This window comes from Pelodiscus sinensis, chromosome 5, assembly GCF_052426305.1.
Source record: "Pelodiscus sinensis isolate ZL-2025 chromosome 5, ASM5242630v1, whole genome shotgun sequence".
NCBI classification, from domain to species: domain Eukaryota; kingdom Metazoa; phylum Chordata; order Testudines; family Trionychidae; genus Pelodiscus; species Pelodiscus sinensis.
Window position 1 is genome coordinate 93,444,907 of NC_143056.1, and position 20,952 is coordinate 93,465,858.

Below are 20,952 nucleotides of genomic sequence, written 5' to 3' on the forward strand. Positions count from 1 at the left end.
GGTAATTGTTCTACTCCACAGGGCACCAGTGAGTCCTCAGCTGTAGTACTGTGTTCAGTTTGGGGTACCACACTTTCAGAAAGATAGGAAGAAACTGGAGACAGTCCAAAGGAGAGCAATCAAAATAACAAGAGGTTTAGAAACCTAATCAATGAGGGCAAATTAAAAACATACAAACAAAAACCAAAACAAAAAACCCTTTCACCAGCATCCTTTGATATATTTCTGGGATAAGAGGTTTCACTAGAAATAAATATTGCAAATTATTAAGTGATTTATAGTGCATAGTTACCAGTTCAATATAGCTACAATTCATAGCCAGGTAGTGTAGGGGAATGATATCAGAAGAAAACACATGGCTTTAAATAATTTGGCATTAGTGCCCCTGCAAAAAGAATAGTGATAGAAATGTAGCTGTGTTAGTCTGGGGTAGTTGAAGCAAAATGCAGGACAATGTAGCACTTTAAAGACTAACAAGATGGTTTATTAGATGATGAGCTTTCTCGTGGGCTAGACCCATTTCCTCAGATCATCCCCCTCCTGTTCTGCAATGTGATTTGTCCTTTTCATATTTGTTCATTTTTTTTAATGGTATCCTTTGGTATGTATGGTTGTGACTACTTTCTTCCACTATTTGATCTGAGGAAGTGGGTCTGGCCCACGAAAGCTCATCATCTAATAAACCATCTTGTTAGTCTTTAAAGTGCTACATTGTCCTGCATTTTCCTGCAAAAAGAGATAGGCTTGCTAATGAAAGAAGGATCAGGCATGTAAAGACAAGGTAGTAATTTACCTAACTTCAAACTCACACATTTTGGGTTTAAATGTTGACTCTAGTATCACTGGGTTTATCAACTTTGGGAGAGACTGTGGGGAAAGGCTCACAGTGGACAGAAAAAGAAAAAATAAATTGACAAAGATGGTATAAAATGGAACAGATATGGAAAAAAAGTATGTGGGTGGATCTTGGAGAAGAACAGGTAAAAAATAAATACTGAAGACAGGCCACTTACTTTTTCTAACTTAATTCTTTTGGATATTGTCCTGTCCCTGATACAGGGCCCTGGCTGCCTTTAATCTAGAAATAGATTGTCATTGTATAGGTATTTTCTGAAAATAAAACATTCCAAGAGAGAAAAATGTGTTTAACATGAGCTAGAAATCCTCCAAAATTTAAAATTGGAAAGGATTGCAAAACTGCAAACTTAATAAGCTTTGCCTATGTCCATTAAGAAACAGTTATGGAAACATTTCTTCTCCCTTTTTAGATGCTATGTTAGTTTGTGAGCATGAAAAAGAGGTTGAAGAGATGAGAAATATATCATACTGCACCCTTAGCTTTGCAGCATGATAGTAAAATATGCAGACTTATTTGCTCACTTTCGTCAGTAGTTTGAGGTACTTGACAACCATCTGCCTGTAAAAATGAAAACGTAGCAAAGACTGCCTGCAATTTCATCTGTCTGGTATTTTTAGATGGACCATTCTCTGGAGCAGGTAGGCGAACATTTGAAATTAGGCAACAAGTTTTCAGGCCATAGGTAAAATTTCCAAGATGGTTGATTTAAGAACTTAAATACCATGAAACATTCAATTACATAATGACCTTTGAATATTTTACTCGGTGTACAAATAGCTGAAGATGAAAACAATACAGTTCTGCTATATTTAGAGGAGGGGCAATGATATTCTTTATTCTTAAAATAAATGGCCACATTAAGATATTTTAGGGGTGTCAAGTGATTAAAATATTAAGCACAATTAATTACATGTTTAATCATGCTGTTAAACAATAAAAATTACCTTTTAAATATTTTTGAATGCTTTCTACATTTTCAAATTTATTGTATTTTGTGTTGTAATGGAAATCAAAGTGTACAGTTCTAATATTATATTTACTTTGATTACAAATATTTCTGTTCACCTAATGCAAGTACAATAGTACAGTCTCTTTGTCATGAAAGTTGAACTTACAAACGTAGAATAATGTACAAAAATACTACATTAGAAAATAAAACAATGTAAAACTTCAGAACCTAAAGTCCACTTAGTCCTCCGACTTGCTCAGCCAGTCACTCGACCAAACACAATTGGTTATAATTTGCAGGAGATAATGCTGTCTGCTACTTGTTAACAATGTCCAAAGTGAGAACAGGTGTTCGCATGGCACCATTGTAACCGATGTAACGGATAGTTACAGGCCAAATGCACCAAAGATTCATATGATTTTTCATGCTTTGGCCACTATTCCAGAGGACATGTGTCCATGCTAATGATGGCTTCTGTTCAGTAACGATCCACAGCAGTGCAGACCGATGCATGATCCTTTTAATCATCTGAGTCATATGTCAACAACAGAAGGCTGATTTTTCTGTTTTGGTGGTTTGGTTTCTGTAGTTTCTGCTCTTTGGTTTCTGGAATTTTGCTCTTTCAAGACTTCTGAAAGTGCGCTTCACCAGTGGCATAGCTAGGGCAGGAAAAGTGAGTGGACCCTGGCTTTCAGGAGTCCAGGCAATGTGGGTATGCAGGAGAGGGGTAGGAGGGCCTTGGAAGTAGGCAAGAAGGAGAGGAGGGCAGGAGAGATCTGCAGAGGGAAGCCTTGGCAGGACTGAAGCTTTGCACACCCTTCCCAACCCCAACTGCATCCTCTTCCTCCCACTGGTGCCACTTGCTGTTCCCCCCAGTCATTGACCCCATGCTAGTGTTGCCTGGTTGCATCCCCCAAGAGGCACACCCCCAGAAGAGTTAATGCTGGGTCTGGAGGCCAGGGAGTTAGTGCACTGAGCGACCCAGGTGGGCTGAGCTAGGGTTGAGAGCCTCTGGATTCCAGGGGATCTGGTACCAGTTTTGGTGGGCCTGGATGCTAAGTGGGAAGAACACTATCCACTCAGGTGCTCCTGAGGCTATGCCCTTGTGCTCCACACCTTGTCCCTCTCTGATGTTAGATGGCACTTCAGATTCTTAAACCTTAGGTTGAGTGCTGTAGCTATTTTTAGCAATCTCACATTGGTACCCTCTTTATAATTTGTAAAATCTACCATGAAAGTGTTCTTAAACACATGCTGGGTCATCATCTGAGCCTGCTAACTCATGAAATATATGTCAGAAAGTGGTTAAAACAGACCAGGAGACATACACTTCTCCCTCAAGGAGCTCAGTCACAAATTTAATTAATACATTATTTTTTAAAAATAAGCAACAGCAGCATAAAAACATATCATTTGGAATGGTGACTGAAGCATGAACGGGTTTGCATATCTGATGAATAAATACCTTGCTACACTGGCTACAAACGTGTCACATGAAAGCTTGTTCTTGCTTTTAGATGACACTGCTAAAATAGGCAGCATTATCTCCCACAAATTGTCACCACATTTGTTTATCTTATTGACTGGCTAATCAAGAATTAGGACTGAGTGGACTTGAGACTCCAGTTTTACATAATTTTGTTTTTGAGTGCAGTTATATAACCCTCTCCTCTCCAAAAATCTACATTTGTAAGTTCAACTTTCAAGGTAAGCATTGCACAACAGTACCTCCTTTGAGTTTAATTGAAAAATAAACAAAAAAGTAAAATTTTTAGTGTAAATATTTATAATAAAAATAACATAATGTGATCACTGTACACTTTGTATTCTGTTTCAATAGAAATCAAGACATTAGAAATTGTAGAAAAGCATCCAAAATATTTAATGAATTTCAAGTGATATTCTGTTCTTTATCAGTGCTCTATTTAATTTTTAATCACAATTAATTGTTGAGTTAATCATGTGAATTAACTGTCATGAATTGACAGCCCTATTTATGTATTTATTGTAATTAGATGGCCACTGGTCTAATAATTGAACTGGCAAGAGTTAGAATAATGTAAGAAATCTCCCATGCACATCTTTGACGTTCTACTGGATAATTTGGATAGCTCAATGACATAGCCTACAGGCTCTTAGGAGAGCATGATATGTGTGTCGTTATTCTCTAAAAACTATTTATTGTTACCATGGGAAAGGCTCACTGAAATGAGTTCAAACCTCTATTTTAGTTCTTAATTTTTCGAGTTTCTTGTACCCCCACAGACATGTGTGAATGGAGAGGGCTAAATTAGCCATTGTTTCTTATCAGCCAAAATATATTTTTCTCAAGGTAGAGCAAACTCAGTTGAGCTATATTTGGGTAATACAAAAATGAATAATATATTCTTTTCTCTGTACGTGGAATCTAAAAATTGGCACCAAACTTGCCTTTCCCTGCAGCTCACAATTAAAAAAAGAAAAAGGATGAAGAAAGGAAGTTTTGAAGTAATTAATATTTTAGATTTCACTTGACCATATAAGTTAAAATTCTTCTATTTCATTGTTCTGAACATGTTTGTTAATTCACCTGTATTGCCATATGCATGATTAGGGAAATGCCAAACTTTTTTTTTTTTAAAGAGTGTGGGGCAGTAAGTATAAGACGGCATGCCTTTGGGTGAAAATGGATATAATGTGAATTGAGAATAAAGTGCCTCACTTTGCACAGATCTGCATTTGGTGGTGGGACGGGAAAGGAGGCCTGCTGATTCAGAGGGGTCCAGAGCTCTGGCAGCTGCTGCTGCCGAAATAGCAGCAGTGGCAGCTGGAATTCTGAGCCTTTTAATTCATTTCTGGAGCTCCACACTGCACACTCCGGACGAGGTGGGGGAATCAGTGCTGCGCTCTGGACAGAGCTGAAGGCCAGCTGCCCTCTGCCCCGCCCTTTCTGCTCAGCCCCGCCTGTTCAGGGAGTGCAGAGCCAGGCTTCTTCCCTCATCTTGTTCAGGGGCCTGCAGAGGCTGTCAGCTCCACTGACTTTGCATAACTCTATTTGAAATGTCTGAATAGCGAGCATGATATTTGCAATGGAACTTGTACCTTTCCTAAGACCTTTGTCAAGGGTCTTATTGAGCTGAAGAGCATTTTGTACCAAGGTTGTCTTGGAATAGCTGGTACCCTTTTTATCTGGGGAGCAAGCAAAGTCAATTAAAATAGTCATCATGTTTCTGACTCTCTAAAAGTCAATGATCCATTTTAAATAGGTGAAAATGTAGCATACTTAGATGATTTATGTAAAGAGTTATGCAAATGTGGAGTAATTCTTATTGCATCCACATTATACATGAAGAAAAGATACTGTCATCATTGTCTGAATAATATGAAATAAATTAGTATATATGTTTAAACACAGTGTGCATTTTATGAATTATAAGTGCATTTAATTTTATAAATATTCCTGATTTATTTTGCCAATATGGAAGCAATTGATGGTAAATCATTTTAAAATTAATAAGTACTGGAAATTCTGTATCTGTTTCCTTCCACCTGCAAGTGTTACAGCGAGATTAATACATCCTTCATCAGCTCAACTGTCATCTTCTTGAAGCAGTGCAGTAATGTTTCCTTTTATCCCTTTGTATGAAAACCTTATGAAGAATCCTTCACAACACTCATTGCAAAATGTTTTTTCTCCTTTGTTGGTGAAATACCTGTTCCCATATAGATAAAAACCCACTGTCCTTTTGCTTTATTATTTTCTTCCTTTCTATATTTTATCCCATGCAATTTACAGTTTCTGGCACTGAATTCTATGCCCCAGTTCTCCTGTCATGCCACCAGGAAATCAGGCATAAACCCACTGATGTCAAGAAGTTTCAGTAAAGTGAAGATTGCATGACAGAGACAAGAATCTGGCCCCAGGGTTTCCTATTGTACTTTATGAATGACTCTCAAGTCCCTGTGTCTTTCATCTGTCTATTAATTGATCCTCTCTGTGCTCTACATTGAGGAAACCATGAACAGAAATGGGAGCTGGGATGAGGAGCTTGGGAGTACCAGAAGCTGCAGGCCAATTTCCCTGTTATCCTGCATCTTATGTGTTGACATAAACCAGTGCAAAGTGTACTCTGAGGAGACACTGCAAGCTTCTTTTGGAACAAGCTATTGTGGAAAATATCTTCTGGAAAAACATATTTCGAAATAAAGCGTCCACACTACAAGGAAGCCTCAAAATTAGTCCGAGACAGCGTGCCGATGTTAGGAGAGCCTATCTCAATGCAGAGCCCCAGAAGGCACTGAGGAGGAATAACTTTAGAATAGCTCTCAGAAGGAGCTATTTTGACATAGCGGCCATTGAGTGTCTACACACACCCTATTCCAAAAGAGCTTTTTCAGAAAAGGCCTTATTCTTCATGGAATGAGGTTTACCAACGTCGGAAAAAGCCGCCCATTATTTTGATTTTCTTTTGAAATAACGCAATTGCTGTGTGGACGCTAGTATTGCTTTTCTGGAATAATGGCTGTTATTGAAGAATAATGGTGCAGTGTAGAAGCACCCTGAGTAGCATTTTAAAACCGCTTTGCATTGGACTACAGTGAAGACTGCACAAGATCAGGCTTGCCAATGGCAGGGGAGGAGCAATGACCCAGTGGATCAGTGATTGAAAGGAGCAAGGAGAGCTGTAACTATTTGAAAAGTATTGTTTATAGTTGTATTCACATCTTGAGCCTCATGTTGCATTCAGATCTCCATAGAGAGATCCTGTGACTTCAAAGGGCAGACCTCAGGATCTGCTTAAAGGAAAGTGGGTGCACAACTGAAGTGTGTTTGTCTGTCTTTCTAGAAATCATAATGCTATTTTAAAAACCAAATTTTGAAGTCATGAGACTTTTTTTTGAGTAAATGTTGCAGGATTGAATCTTCATTAAAGTTGATATAGCACAATGAAGTAGTTACACACATGAATGTGCCAGCAAACTAACAGGTATATTGAACAAAATGAATGTGGTAATCTTGCAAAACCCTATCTGAGAGATCAATTGCACAGACACACTTGAAGCAGAAACAACAATCAGTCCAGAACAATACTGTCTACTTTACCAAGCAAATTAACATGAACTCTTGGTCAATGATATCGAAGGTCGATGACACACCTAACCAGTTGAGCATGAACTGCCCTGGGCTATTGCTAGGAAAAGATTGCTAATGAACAAGAGAAATACAGTCACACAACCACGCCCACACCAAAGTCCAAATGAAAGGGATTAGGCAAATCTGAGAATTCTTTGGAAGTTATCTCATTGCGCCATCTTCTATTATCTTTCCAGAAAAAGGGATAATTAGAAATCATGTGATGTTGCTATGATAAAGAAATCATGGGTCTAGCCATTATTTGTTTGAAGGAAGATGATATGCTACCTCCCTCTTAGGGAACACAAGAATCTCAAGTGATGAGAGACCAATGCTTCCCCATTTGCTGTAAGACATGAGGGAAATAGTTCCCATTTGAAGGTCATAGATCATAGGAACTCTGTGATCAAAACTGGCCAAATGAACATTATTTACAGTAGCGTCTGTTTATCTGATTAGTTTATTTTACCACATGTGTGTGTTTTTAACAGTCTAGCAACTAAACCGAACAAACCATATTTAATCGGCATGCAACAGGCACTCCCAAGTTAAAATACTCCAAAGTTAAACCTTATTCTGAGGCTTTGTCTACACTGGTCGATATAAAGTGTTGGCAGCTGCAGTTCAGCACAGCAGTGAAACCGCTTTTGTGTGTCTGCACTCTCAGCTGCCAGTGCAGTAGTGTGTTCACACTTGTGGCACTTGCAGCGGAATTTGGAGCAGTGCACTCTGGGCAGCTATCCCACAGAGCACTTCTTCCTCTTCTTCTGAGGCTTGTGTAAAGACAGAGGGGAGTAGCAGGGTATCCCAGGTCCTCTCCTGCGACACAGTGTCCACAATGCATTACTTTGTGCTTCTGGCTGCATTTGGTGCCATCTTTCCATAGCTTTTGTGCTGCGCACTCTGCCTCCTCCATCTGTGGGAGTGGACCCTGCACTGTGGAAGAAAATTCTGATGTGTCTCTAGCATATCACAAATGACTGTCAAGTTACTCCTTAAGTTACAAGTGAGCAGGAGGAATCAGACTCTGATCTTGCCAGGCCTAATAGCTACAACACAAGATGTCTTGTTGCATTCATGGAGGTGCTAACACAGTGGAATGTGTTTTCAGCTCCTGAAATGAGCCCTGAGTGAGGGGATCACATCATCATGCAAGTCTGGGGTGATGAGCGGTGGCTCTAAAACTTTCAGGTGGGACTCTGTGATGAGGTTGCCCCCCATCTTGCAGCTCAATGACACAAAAATGAGCACAACTCTGCCTGTGGAGAAGCACGTGGCGATTGCACTGTGGAAGCTGGCTACTCCAGACAGGTACTGATCAGTCACCCATCAGTTTGGAGCGAGAAAATGGGCTCTTGGACATGTGTTGCTGGAAGTGTTCAAGGCCATTAATTGCAGCCTGCTCTGAAAGACTGTGGCTATGGGCAACGTGAGTGAAATTGTGGATAGCTTTGCACAGATGGGCTTCCCTAATCTGACCACCTAGGCTCTAAGTACATTAATCGAGAGGGATATTTCTCCATGGTTCTCCAGGCACTGGTGGGTGTCCTTAAAGCAGGCTGGTCTGGAAAGGTCCATGAAACATATATTTTTTGGAGTACTGGCCTGTTCAGGAAGCGGCAAATGGGGACTTTCTTCTGGGACCAGAAGATCACTGGAAGTTGAAATTCCCATTGTGATCTTGGGACACCCCATCTACTCCTTAATTCCACCATAGCTCATGAAGCTATACCCAGAGAGTCTTGACAGCACCAAACAGCATTTCAACAACTGGCTGACCAGGTGTAGATTGACACTGGTGTTGCTTTTGGCCATTTAAAAGCCCACTGGTGATGTTTGTATGGGAAGCTGGACCTGGAAAGTGACAACATCCCTATGCTTGTAGCTGTGTGCTACATGCTCTAATATTTGTGAAGAGAAGCGTGGAAGTTTCACTCACGGCTGTACTGCTGAGTCTCAGTGCCTGGAGGCTGAGTTTGAACAGCCTGAGACATGGGCTATTAGATTAGCACAGCATGGGGCCAGAAGGATCAGGGGTGCCTTGAGGCAGTAAATTGATGCTGGAAGTCAGTGATATTTGTTGCTATGCCGGAGAGTACGGTGGCTGTAGTGCTAATGAGGGACTGATTGGTCCATACGATGCACTATACAAAAGTGCCTGTTGCTTTGCTGGGGTGTGCATGCTTGCTTTGACGTAATGGAATAAATATCGCTTTCACACCCAAGAATTTCATGTATTTAAAACAACAAACTTAGAACACAGATGCAGCATGATCCATCAGCACTTGAGGGGTCGGGGGTTGGATAAGAGGAGGTGAGACCATGGCATGTTTACAGATTTCCATATGTCCAGGTATTCTATGCAGCCCTGCTGTCCGATGTGCTATGCAATGGATGCTACAGTTCAGCAGGGAAAAACTGCACGGAGACAGGGGCCTGAGTGCATTGGGTGCCTATGGGAGTCGGCAGGGCTGGCCAGTGAAGGGAAGGGGTGGAGTGCAGTGGGTGCCAGCTGAGGACAGGATAGTGGCCAAAGTCTCTTGGTGGTGACAGGAGGGTGCATGGGAAACAATGCCTGGAGCGTGTCAACGTGGTACTCCATAATTTTATTTATTTAAATATTTTAACCCCGCCTTTCTATTTAAAATATTCAAGGCAGCTTACAAGAACAAACAAAAAAAAATACAAATATATATAAAAATTTAAAATATGAGAATTTAAAATATGAGACCTCAGAGGGACATAACCAGCTAAAAACATAGAGAGGAGGAGCACACACATACAGACTCAAACATTAATAAAAGCACGAGTAAAAAGTGTGACTTTAGCCTGACGCTGGAACAACGCTAGTGTTGGCGCCATGCGAATATCCCGAGGAAGAGAATTCTGCAGCCTGGGAGCAAAAGCTGAGAATGCCCTGTTCCGCATAGATGTTAATCTACTAATGGTTGTCTACGTGGTAGATGTTAATCTAATAATGGTCCTCCTTTGCATTGCTCTGGTGCTCAACATTCTCATTCTGTTCCCTCTCATTGTCCCTCTGCTCCTTCAGCTCTTTTTTTTTTCAGCAGTAGTCCGAACTACTGTTACTCCTCATTCCACGAGGAGTAACGGTAGTTCGGACTAGGAAGCCTAGTCCGAACTATCTAGTCCGTGCCGCGTGTAGCCGCGCGGCACGGGCTTCGAACGAGCAGGGATTTAAAAATGGCGGCGCCCAGTTTATGCAAATGAAGCCCAGGAAATTCAAATCTCGGGCTTCATTTGCAAGTGCGGTATGCCTACATTACCCACCTAGTTCGAACTAGGAGGGTAGTGTAGACATACCCAACGTTATCACTGACTGCCTGTCCCTGAGCGAGGGCATAAAAGACACAACTCACAAAATGGTGAGTTAACCATTGGAGCAGGGCAATTCATTGGAGCAGGGCCTTACTGTAGTCTGGGCACATGTGTCTTGGGGAAAGCCAACATTATGGGGGGAGGGGCCTATAATAAAAAATGTCCACACATTTTCCATAGGCTATGTTCATTGTGGAAAGTATTTTGCTGCTGAGGGTCAGAAAGGAAACAAGGCAGGTTCTTTTGCAAGATGGCAGCTTCCATCCTAGCCCTTATATGGCTAGCCAGTGTGCACCCTTCCCTTTAAAGAATAGAGGCCTGGGAGTGTGACCTTTAATGAGACAATGAACATAGCAGCTCTTCCAAGAAACTATGGATGTGGATTGCCCAGCATCTGGATGGTACTTTTGATGAGATCTGTGCGGACGATTACCATGAAGTGAGAGAGTTCAACAACATTCTATTCCATTTTGTTGGTACTCACACCAAACAGACCCAAGCCTGCTTTCCTCCCACTCCCCGCCCCAACAACTTACTTCAGTGCTTCCAGAAATCAAAATGACTTACCAGGTGCATCCTCTGCTGTTTGTGCTTCCCCAACTCCAACTGCTGTGGTTGGCTCGTGTCCTCTGGGGTAGAAAAGAGATCCTGACAGCATGTATCTGTGGATGCTGTGTTATCCTCTAGCTCTGGATCCTTCTCATCCACAATTTCCTCCTCTTGGCTTGATCCACTCCGGGATGGCCCGTGAGGCTCCAAAGGATCCACAGAGGACTTTGGATCAGAGGAGGTGTTGCCCCCAGTATGACACCCATTTCTTTGTAGAACTGGAACGTTGTGGGCATAGCATTGGAGCAGCACTTTGCCTCCCATGCCTTGCGGTAGGTTTTTTGCAGCTCCTTCATTTTGACCCTGTACTGAAGGCATCCTGGTCATGGCACCTTTCAGTCATGCATCTCAATGTGTGCCAGAGATCATGATTCCAATAGCTGTAGTGCAGCTGGGACTGGATGGCTTCCTCTCCAAACACTGAAGAGGTCCAGCACCTTGGCATGGGTCCAGTAGGGGGTTGTCTGGGGCATGGAGTAGGCATGGTCACTGGGAAAGATGAGCTAAATGCACCCCATACTTCACTGAGGAAAGAGAAAGAGGAATTTCAAAATTCCAAAGGAATGCAAAGTGTGGATCTAAGGGTTGGTCACCTAAGGGCAGAGCAAGTAGAGTTCAAACTGGTGACCCAGAGAAGCAACAACAGGCATTGTGGGACAGATACCAGAGGCCTGTCACAGCACTGTAGCAGCTCTATCCACTCCAGAACCCCAGTGCAGTAGCAGCAAGCTCTACCTCCTATCATTGAGGTGGTTTACTAAGACAGCAGCAACTGAGGAGTAAATATTCACTAAGTGCCTTCCCAGTATGGAGACCTCATGAGTTACAGTGCTCCAAGCTGATTTACTGTGCTGTAACTTGCCAGTGTAGACTGTGCCTCAGTTACCTTAAAGATCAAGTTACCCATCTCTGCTGAATAGCCAGCTGCTCCAGATTGACCTACACTTGAGCAAGAACATATTGATACTACGGTGCTGTTGCAACAAGTAAGAATGAAAGAGTAACTTCTGGATAAACTTTCAATTACATTACAAACTCAATTTATATATTTAACTTGGAGATAACTCTTATGCTTATACATAAACATTTCCCAGTGGTGAAGAGGCGATGTATTATTCCCTTATAAAATCATTCAGTATAAACTCATTTATCCATAAAACAGCTATAATACATACATTTACGTTTTTTTTAATTATTTCACTTAGATCCATGGGCCAATCCTGAAAGGCTCCATATGCTTCCTTTGATGTTATGAATGTCTTCAGCTCCCCTTTGAAGTCTAAGTCAAGTCAGTGGGGCATCTTGTCAACTTGCTGTATTCAAACACATAACTGCAAACTAACACCTAGAGGTGGGAAAAAAGTGACCTAGAATTTAGATTTTCTATTCTAGAATGACAGTCCCTCCCAGAAGTGGGAGCTCAAGAAAAGCTATTCTGTTGTTTAAGATTGTATATGTAATACATCTTGTATCTAGCAACGAAAACATCAGAGAATCTTTTACTTGTTTTGTAACAAGTTTCCTTTCTCTAAAATTGAAGCAATAAATGCTCGGTAAAGTTGCCAATCACTTCATGGAAAGAATCAATGGACTTTTCTGTTACAAGGAAGTAACCCTCTAGAATGGCTAAAAAATGACCTTACTAAATGCAATAATTGCATTCCAGGGCCAAATCTGCTGAAATAGCTTCACCAATATAATTGACTTTAGTTAAATATCAGTGGGACATAGGCTCCTGTCACATTCTGGTGTGAAGTAAAGACCAGTGATAGAAATGAAGCCGTGTTAGTCTGGTGTAGCTGAAACAAAAACCAGGACTATGTAGCACTTTAGAGACTAACAAGATGGTTTATTAGGTGATGAGCTTTTGAAAGCTCATCACCTAATAAACCATCTTGTTAGTCTTTAAAGTGCTACATAGTCCTGGTTTTTGTTTCAGTAAAGATCAGTGAGGGGTTTTAAAACTACTCTGCCCTGTAATCCTGAGTGCATCAAAGTGCTGTGTAGCTGTACGTACTCTCCCAGATGGCAAACCGGCTCTGCTTTAAGCAGAGCTGACTCGCAGCTCTGATCCCAGCTTGCCTTGTAGATATATCACTACTACTGCCTGCTTTGGTTGCATCTGGCAAGATGACCTCAATGCCCTCAGTCTTGAATTTTTCCATGTGTGCTCTGCAATGCTCATCCTTTTCCTGGACCACTCAGGATACATCTACACTGCAGGGCTTAAGTCAAAATAAGCTACATAAATTGAGCTACGTCAGTTGCGCAGCTTATTTCGAAATTGGGAACATCTACACAGCACTTATTTCGAAACAGAGCACTCTTATTCTGATTTCCCTTATTCCTTGTACAATGAGAGTTACAGGAGTCAGAGAAAAAGTCCTCCAGCTTGAGAGTATTTCAACATTATTTCAAAATAACTGCCTACTGTGTAGATGCAGATTGTTATTTTTGAAATAATGTTGCTGTGTAGATGTACCCTCAGAGAGCTATTACTCCTTGTTCATTTGTTCCTCTAAAAATATAATATCCAGCAGCTTGCCATGTTAGTTGGAGTTAACATTCACGTCAACTCAAATGTAGTATGGGTTGGTTTAGATTAAAAGTAAAACAAACTCTCCTATCTGGGACAGGCATACAAACTGCTTCTTTTTGTGCAAAAACCCTTTGCACAAAAATAAATGGCAGAAAATATGCTAATGAAATCGCGACTTATGCTAATGAATCCTCATTAGCATATTTTCTGCTGGAAGAACTCAGTGAAGACTAAGCCAGAGTGTAAAAAACTATGCATAAACTGTTCTAATAAGAATTATGATACTTTTGATCCAGAAAGTAGTCTCTCTCTGTTTTGTTTAGGTGGTTTTGTTTTGCGCTGATTTGGGACCAAAACGTGGTTCGATATAGTGATTCAATTTCAGGTTCTCCTTCTGACTCCTTCAGATCTTGCTCATGTAAAATCTATTAAGGGACAGAACCCTTGTCTTAACTCTTAGTTTTTTAATGTTAATTTGCGTACAGTGACTCTAATTTTTCATAAATCCTCTCAAAGAAGTCAACCAGATTATCTTCTTGCAGTCAACTAGCTGGTATGGATTTGAGGTGGAGGCTAAGAGGCCAAGACCACTAATAAATTGGTGCCAGATATTGAATCGATTATGCCAATGGGAGTTGTACTGCTGACTTCAGTGAGCATAGAAAATACCTCCAGTTGGTCAGTTCTAATATTGAAGATCAAGAGACAGCTCCCTAGTCACTGCTGTACCTATTTTGCTACTCACTGTTAGACTCATGAAAAAATAATTGTATTAGAGATTGTGAAAAGCCCACAATCCTGTTACAATAATATTACTGAATTGAGAATTTTCATGAGGTTCAATAATAGAATAAGTCTCTCAAAGCTTGGCAACTTTATTAAAACTAATTTAGTACAAATTCAAAAGATTGACAAATATCACAATTCGTTAAAAATCAGCTCTACAGAAACAGGAAGAATATTTAAGATACAGCTGAATGAGAAAAAGTCAATGAAGGCTACAAAACTTAAGTAGATATGTGAAGTGTAATATAAAAGATAATCCGGAAGCCTTAAATATGGATACTCACGCATGCTTTGGTAAAAATGTTTATAACTAGAAAAATAAATGCCAGAGGAGAAATAATTAAAGGAACAATATGAAATACTGAGCAATGAAGAGACTATTTCAGCTAAAGAGTTCATCAAATACATTCTCGGTTGTCAGAAGGAACGAGTGTATTGATTCTGAAAAATAACTGTAATGGAAAAACTGGGGATTTAAGCAAAGTCGAGGCTGACTTGTTAAACAATTATTTTGCTCTTGTTTCTGAAAAAGATCAGAATGGGACTCCAATGTCCATCATGGAGATGTTGGACGTATAAGAAGATAGACTAGACAAGGTGACAATGAAAGAATTGGACTTTGCCAGCTCCTGGAACTGTGGAGTTAGGCTCTAGGGTATAGCTACACAGCCTGCACAAGTGAATCTCCCAGGATGGGTCAACAAACATGTGCTAGCAGAGCTAGGACTCTAAAAATAGGTCTGTTAGTGTTTTGAGGTTCTGGCTCAGGCTGAACTTTAGCCTAGGAAGGAGAGAGGGCTACACAGCTATTTTTAGAGCAGTAGCATGAGCCCAAAGCTTAAGTCTCCCGACATAGGATGGGAGGCTCACTTTTGCAAGCTATATAGATGTACCCTATGGATTCACCCTGGCACCAGTTAGGGAGTATCTAGACTATGCTGAATGGTCACACCTTCAAAAGTGGAGCTTTCGAGAGTGAAAGTAATTAAGATGTGGCTTTTTCGGCGAGCCACCTCCTTTGTCGAAAAAATGCTCTTCCTTAAAAGAGGAGGTTTATGCGGAATTTGAATACCCTCTTTCGACTGTTCAGCGTAGTCTAGATACGCCCTTAGAGAGAGTCAGCTGAGTCCCATACAGAACTTCAGACTAGAGAGTCAATAGAGGACTCCTACAACAGCAAAGATACTTTGAGGACTTTTTTTTTTTTCATTTAAGTCAGCCAACATTTGAAGTGCTGCGGCATGTCTCCCGACTCATCCCCAGCATAACTGTCCCTGCATATATTTCTAAGCAAACTCCATCCGATCATTTATTACAATTCTGAAATATTTGGAAATGGTATTGCTTCTCACTTTCAGTATTTGACTAGGGCCAGTGCTGGCAGTATTGGAAATAACACAAAAAGGCTGTTTGTTTTTTTTCCCAAGACAATGGAGATTAACAGGATTTTGGATGTTTAATTATCCAAAACAAACTTGACCTGTGCAGCTTCTGAAGTTTGTCCATCATTAGTCCATCTTATTGAACTGTATTAAAGACCTCTGAACATGCTAATGCTGGGGCTAAGGAAATACAGTTGATATTATATGAAGTATTAAATTTGGAATGTAAATACACTTTAACATAAAAAATCTGATAAGCTGTAGATTAGTGATGAACTCTGCATTTTAAAATGACTTTTTTTTTCCCATCATTTTTTTCAAGTAAGCTGTGCTGTTCATTCAGTAGAAAACCAGAATATCAGTATTTGGGACAGTCTAGTCAGTTTAATAGTTGGTGTACATTTGTACTGCAATGAGAAGTGAGAGTGCAGAGTAGGTACCAAACCTCTTCCCAGTGAGGGCACTGAGGAGGGCCAAGCAGAAAATTGCCACAAGACCCTGCCTTGTGCTCCAAGGCCAGGGAAAGATGCTAGCTGATTTCAGTGGGTTTTGCATTAGATCCATAAATGACAAAACATATAGTTTATCTCTAGGTAAAGACCTAGATTTTTAGAATCAGTGAGTATTTTGGGGAGACCCAACCTGACACCCACTCCCATGAGAGACCTAGTTTTCAGAAAACACTGTAAATCAAACCCCAGGTCTTATAAGTTGGTACCCAAAATCACTGGTCATGTAGGCTATGTCTACACTACAAGGGTATTTTTAAATAATTGATTTCAGAATAATAACTCCTGAAATAACTGTTGTGAAATAGCATGCCCATGCTACAGGGAAGCCTTGAAATTAGTCCAAGGCAGGCTCTCCTAATGAGGACGCGCCACTTTGATTTGGAGCCCCAGGAAGTGCAAGGGAGTAATTACTTTGAAATAGCAGCAGTGGAGCGTCCACACTACCACTGTTTTGAAATAGCAATCTTGAAATAAGTGTTATTCCTCATGGAATTTCATTGTTTTGAAATAATTTTGAAATAACGGGCTGGCCGTGTGGATGCTTGCCTTGTTATTTCAAAATAGTGCTGTAGCGTAGACATGACTTTAGGGAAGAGCTTTCAAAGAGGTGTAGAATATCTCCACACAAGACATAGTTGGGTCTTATGTTCAAACTGTTAATTAAGTTGCCTCATCACTGTATGAATGTGGTAAGATGGCTAAGAGGGGAAAAGCTTGTGTTCATACTTTGGAAATCAACTGTGCTAGGAAAGGAAGCATGGGGAATAAGTGAATGGCAGTTTAATGATGGGGAGACTGACAAAATGTTGCTGGTCTGTGGCCAGTGGTTCTTCAACTTCTCAAGATAGTTGTCAAACCCTGGACTCTCCCCTTTCTCCCACTGCCAATGCCATAATGGCCCAACTGGAATCTCCCAGTCACAACCAGAGTGGCCTGACCCCGAACTCCCCACCTACTGCAGCTAGAGCCGCCGGCCCTTGATGCCCCCCTGCCTCAGCCAGGGTAGCACTCCCCAGCTCCCCAGCCAGGGTAGCACTCCCAGGTTTGGCTGAAGTTTGGTATCTTATGCAACTTGAATCAAAACTTTGAACGTTTTAAGATTTGCTGGGAATGGGGATAAAATCTTCTGTTATTGATGGGGAATTTTTCTGTTATTACTGGCTTATGAAATTCTGAAATTCAGGGATGCTTCCTCCCCTGCTTATAGTGAGCCTCTTATTAATGTCAGTTACAATATCAGTGATTCCTCTGTTTTTTAGCTTTCCCCCTCCAGTTGTGGGTTCTTGATCTGTCTTGGATAAATTCTAGGTTTCATTACAGTTGTTGGGAATGCCAGATAAACAGAAAATAGCATAGCATTTCCTGGGACACTGCTTGTAAGATCCCTTGATTTGCTTTTGTGCAGATGTCAAATGGTTCTTTTCCCACACTCTCATTTAAACCAAGAAATGGAGACCTGTACCATTAGTTAATATAATTGATCCTATATTTAACCTCTGTTAAGCCTTCATTTCATGGAGCTTTCCCTTTGGCTAACACCTTTGCTAAGTTTCTTGCAACATTATTTGGGGGGAAAAGAAAAATACCTCAAGACTGAGTATTCACACTGCTGTTCTGTTCCTCCTTCTATCTGCTGGAGGTCAGAAGTGAATATTCTTCCCTTTGGGTTGTCTTGCAGAGGCTATTCCCAGCTCCAGTTACAGAGGCTATTCCCAGCTCCAGTTACTAGGTGCTATGTTTATTTGTTATGGAGTGGAAATTAAACAAAATATCACAAAATAAAAGGTAAACCTAGATAGAGACTGTTTTTATTACAAGTGCAGAGCTAGAGCATATTGTAAATGAACAAATTTACTCTCTCCTTCAGTTCAGAGTTTAAACATGTCTCGGAAAATCTGTTATGCCTCACCAAGAAGTGTGTGTTTTCTCATCAACAAAATATATAGCTACCTTCCTCGCCCACTCCTTGATAGATCTCACTTCATTTTCATTTGGAAACCAATCATTTACCCTATTGTTCTTGAAGACAGTGTGGCATAACATTGTATAATGTGTTTCTCCCTGTTATCCAACCACAGTTGCTTTTTGATATTACAAAAATGTTTCTCGCATTTTTAGGCTAGTTTGGGGCTCATAAACATTGATTTGTATTAAATATAAAGACTTGTCCCGCTTCCATCAAAGTTGTTTGAACTAAAAGAAGTTGATAGGTGGGTCATTTGCATAAAATCATATTAGCCTGCTTGATTGCTTTCAAGAGTTATTTTAAATAATGCTTCATTAACATACAAATGGAAATAGACTGTGTTTCTAGGCTAACTGTCATATAGAGAGTAAAATATAAAACACAGTCATCAGATATCCAAGATTTATATACAATTCATACTGGACATCAAGTCACATTTTACCAACTATTGTTAGAAAAAACTAATCCCATTTTAATTGCCACCTAAGGAGTGAGCTGTAATGCTCTTCAGCAATTCTGAGGCCAAGCTTCTAGAAAACTATTACAGCTTGAATACTCCCACCAGGGAGATGGATGGTCAGTGAAGAAAATGCCAACAGCTTGGGAACCAGTCTGAGGTATAAACTAATAGAGACACAGGAGCAAAAAATTATTCCCTTGTCTTTCTGTTTGAAACTGTAAAACTGATAATAATTCACTAGAAGCTGGCATATATTTTTCTTACTGTGCTATCAGGGCCCCCCAAAGAATCCTGTTAATGGGTATTTTGAAGTGTTGGTTATGTTATTGTACAGCATCCCCAGTGAGCTTTTGAAAGCAGAACAGTATTATATACTGTGTTTAACTATAAAGGGCACAGAATCAGCTTAGGACAAAAATCCACCTTTGGGGTCTACCGTAACATGGTACTTCTGAGGTGGTGAAGACTGTGGAGTAGGTAGCCAAAACTCAGACTGACCTGTTATAGTTTTTGGTCAAAGACTCCAAGGACTGGAATAAAAGACTTATGGCTGGCTCAGGTCTGTTGGCTTAGATTCACAGGGCTTGGGCTGCACAGCTAAAAATTGCTGTGTAGACATTTAGGCTGAGCTGGGGCTCTGAGACAAACCCCGGCCCCTCCTTTACCCTTGGGGGTCTCAGATCCTTGGCTCCAGCCCAAGTCTGAAGATCTAAATAGCAGTTCTACCACCCCACAGTCTGAGTTCCATGAGTCTGTCAGCTGACCTGCCCAGCTGTTAGTGTTTAATGGCTCTGTAGACACATTCTAAATGGCCCTAGACATTCCCAATTGAAAGACCACTTCTTTCTCCATGCCATGTGCGACAGGGTGTGGTCACAGATGACCCCTTGGCCTGTTTCCTGTTGTGCTGATAAAGCCACTGACATTCACCTCCTTGCTCTCTGGGTCTCCTCACCACTCTGTCCTTCTGGGCCAGATCTCTTGGTCTCCCCCAGACAAGGCACAGAGCTGAGACAATCCCTCCTCTGAAAAAGTAATGCAGATACTGCATCACTTCATCTCTAGGAAAATGCAGTTCAGGCCATAGCATTCAGAAAACCAATCCCCAAAGGGGATCAAATCCACAAATAAATCTGTCTTTCTTTGTGTGAGAGTTTTACACATTGAAAGCTCATTGAGGTAAGCCCCCTGTATCAATGAAAGGAAGATGTGCACACATGGATTATTCCCCCTAGGTAAACATTACTTACACTGGGCTTGAGAGTAAATACAAGTAATTTTATTAACTACAAACAGTAGGCTTTTAAGTGGTTGAAGTGAAAACAGACCGAACAAAGTAAATTACAAATTTAAAATAAAACACATAGCTAATACTAATACACTAAAGCTTATTGCAAACTTACCTTAAAACTGTTCTTATTTCAGGCAAACTTTAAGCTGGGGAAGATCTTGCACTCCCCTTGGGGTCTTTTGTGTGTGTCATGCCAGCCAAAGACAAAAGGGACAGACAGCTTCCCATTGTTTTTATACATTTCCTATCAGGATGGAACCTGTTGTTCTCTATCTTCCCTTCTATGGAAAATTACCTGGTCAAACTGGTATCCCCTACCAGCTTGATAGTCACATATCTTCCTAAGACCAACCACTGCTTACACGAGGCTGTTCTCAAACAAGGCTGCTCTCAAGTCGTTAAGTTTATCACCCAGTGATTAAAATGTCCAAGCACTGGGAACAACTCTGGTTTTAATATGCAAATAAAATCCATAAACCATTTCATACCCCAGGGCTATGTCTACAGTGGCAGGTTCTTGTGCAAGAGCTCTTGCGCAAGAACACATCCACGCTGCCATGTGCTTTTGTGCAAGAGTCTCCATGGCCATTTTAGCCATAGTGCTTTCTTGCGCAAGAAACCTCTGCTGCGCGTCCACACTGCCGTCTTGCACAAGAGCTCCTGCGCAAGAGGGCTTACACCTGTTAGAAAAATGCTCTTGCGCAAGAAGCCCTCTCTTCCGATGCCATACTGTAAATCTTCTTGCGCAAGAGCATGCGGGCAGTGTGGACGCTCTGCAGGTTCCTGCTCAAGAACCTGCCAAGGTAGACATAACCCAGATGTCTAACTTTATATACAAGCATGGTACATGCTCCAAAATAAGATCTACAGATCCAGCAGACTGTGACATTAACATTGATAGGTTAAATGAGGTATTTTGTCCAAAGCATCTTTGATAAGACAATTTTATAAAGCATGGGCAGGGGGAACTGTCACACCAGGCTTCTATGGCTGGGATGAATTGAGACACTCGAACTTCACCTCCATTTTCTTGTAAGGGAGATTGTGATGGAGTGTACAAACATCACACTGGAGCAGGACGAGTAAAGCAGCTATTGTGGGCGCACACTGCTCTGTCCCACTATGCCTCGAAAGCATGCACAGGCTG

At 41.0% G+C, this 20,952-nt stretch overlaps 1 protein-coding gene across 2 annotated transcripts in view; it reads left to right on the forward strand.

Moving 5' to 3' along the window:
• LUZP2 (leucine zipper protein 2) overlaps positions 1 to 20,952 on the forward strand; it is a 446,738-nt gene that overhangs the window by 195,051 nt on the left and 230,735 nt on the right. The window lies entirely within an intron of this gene.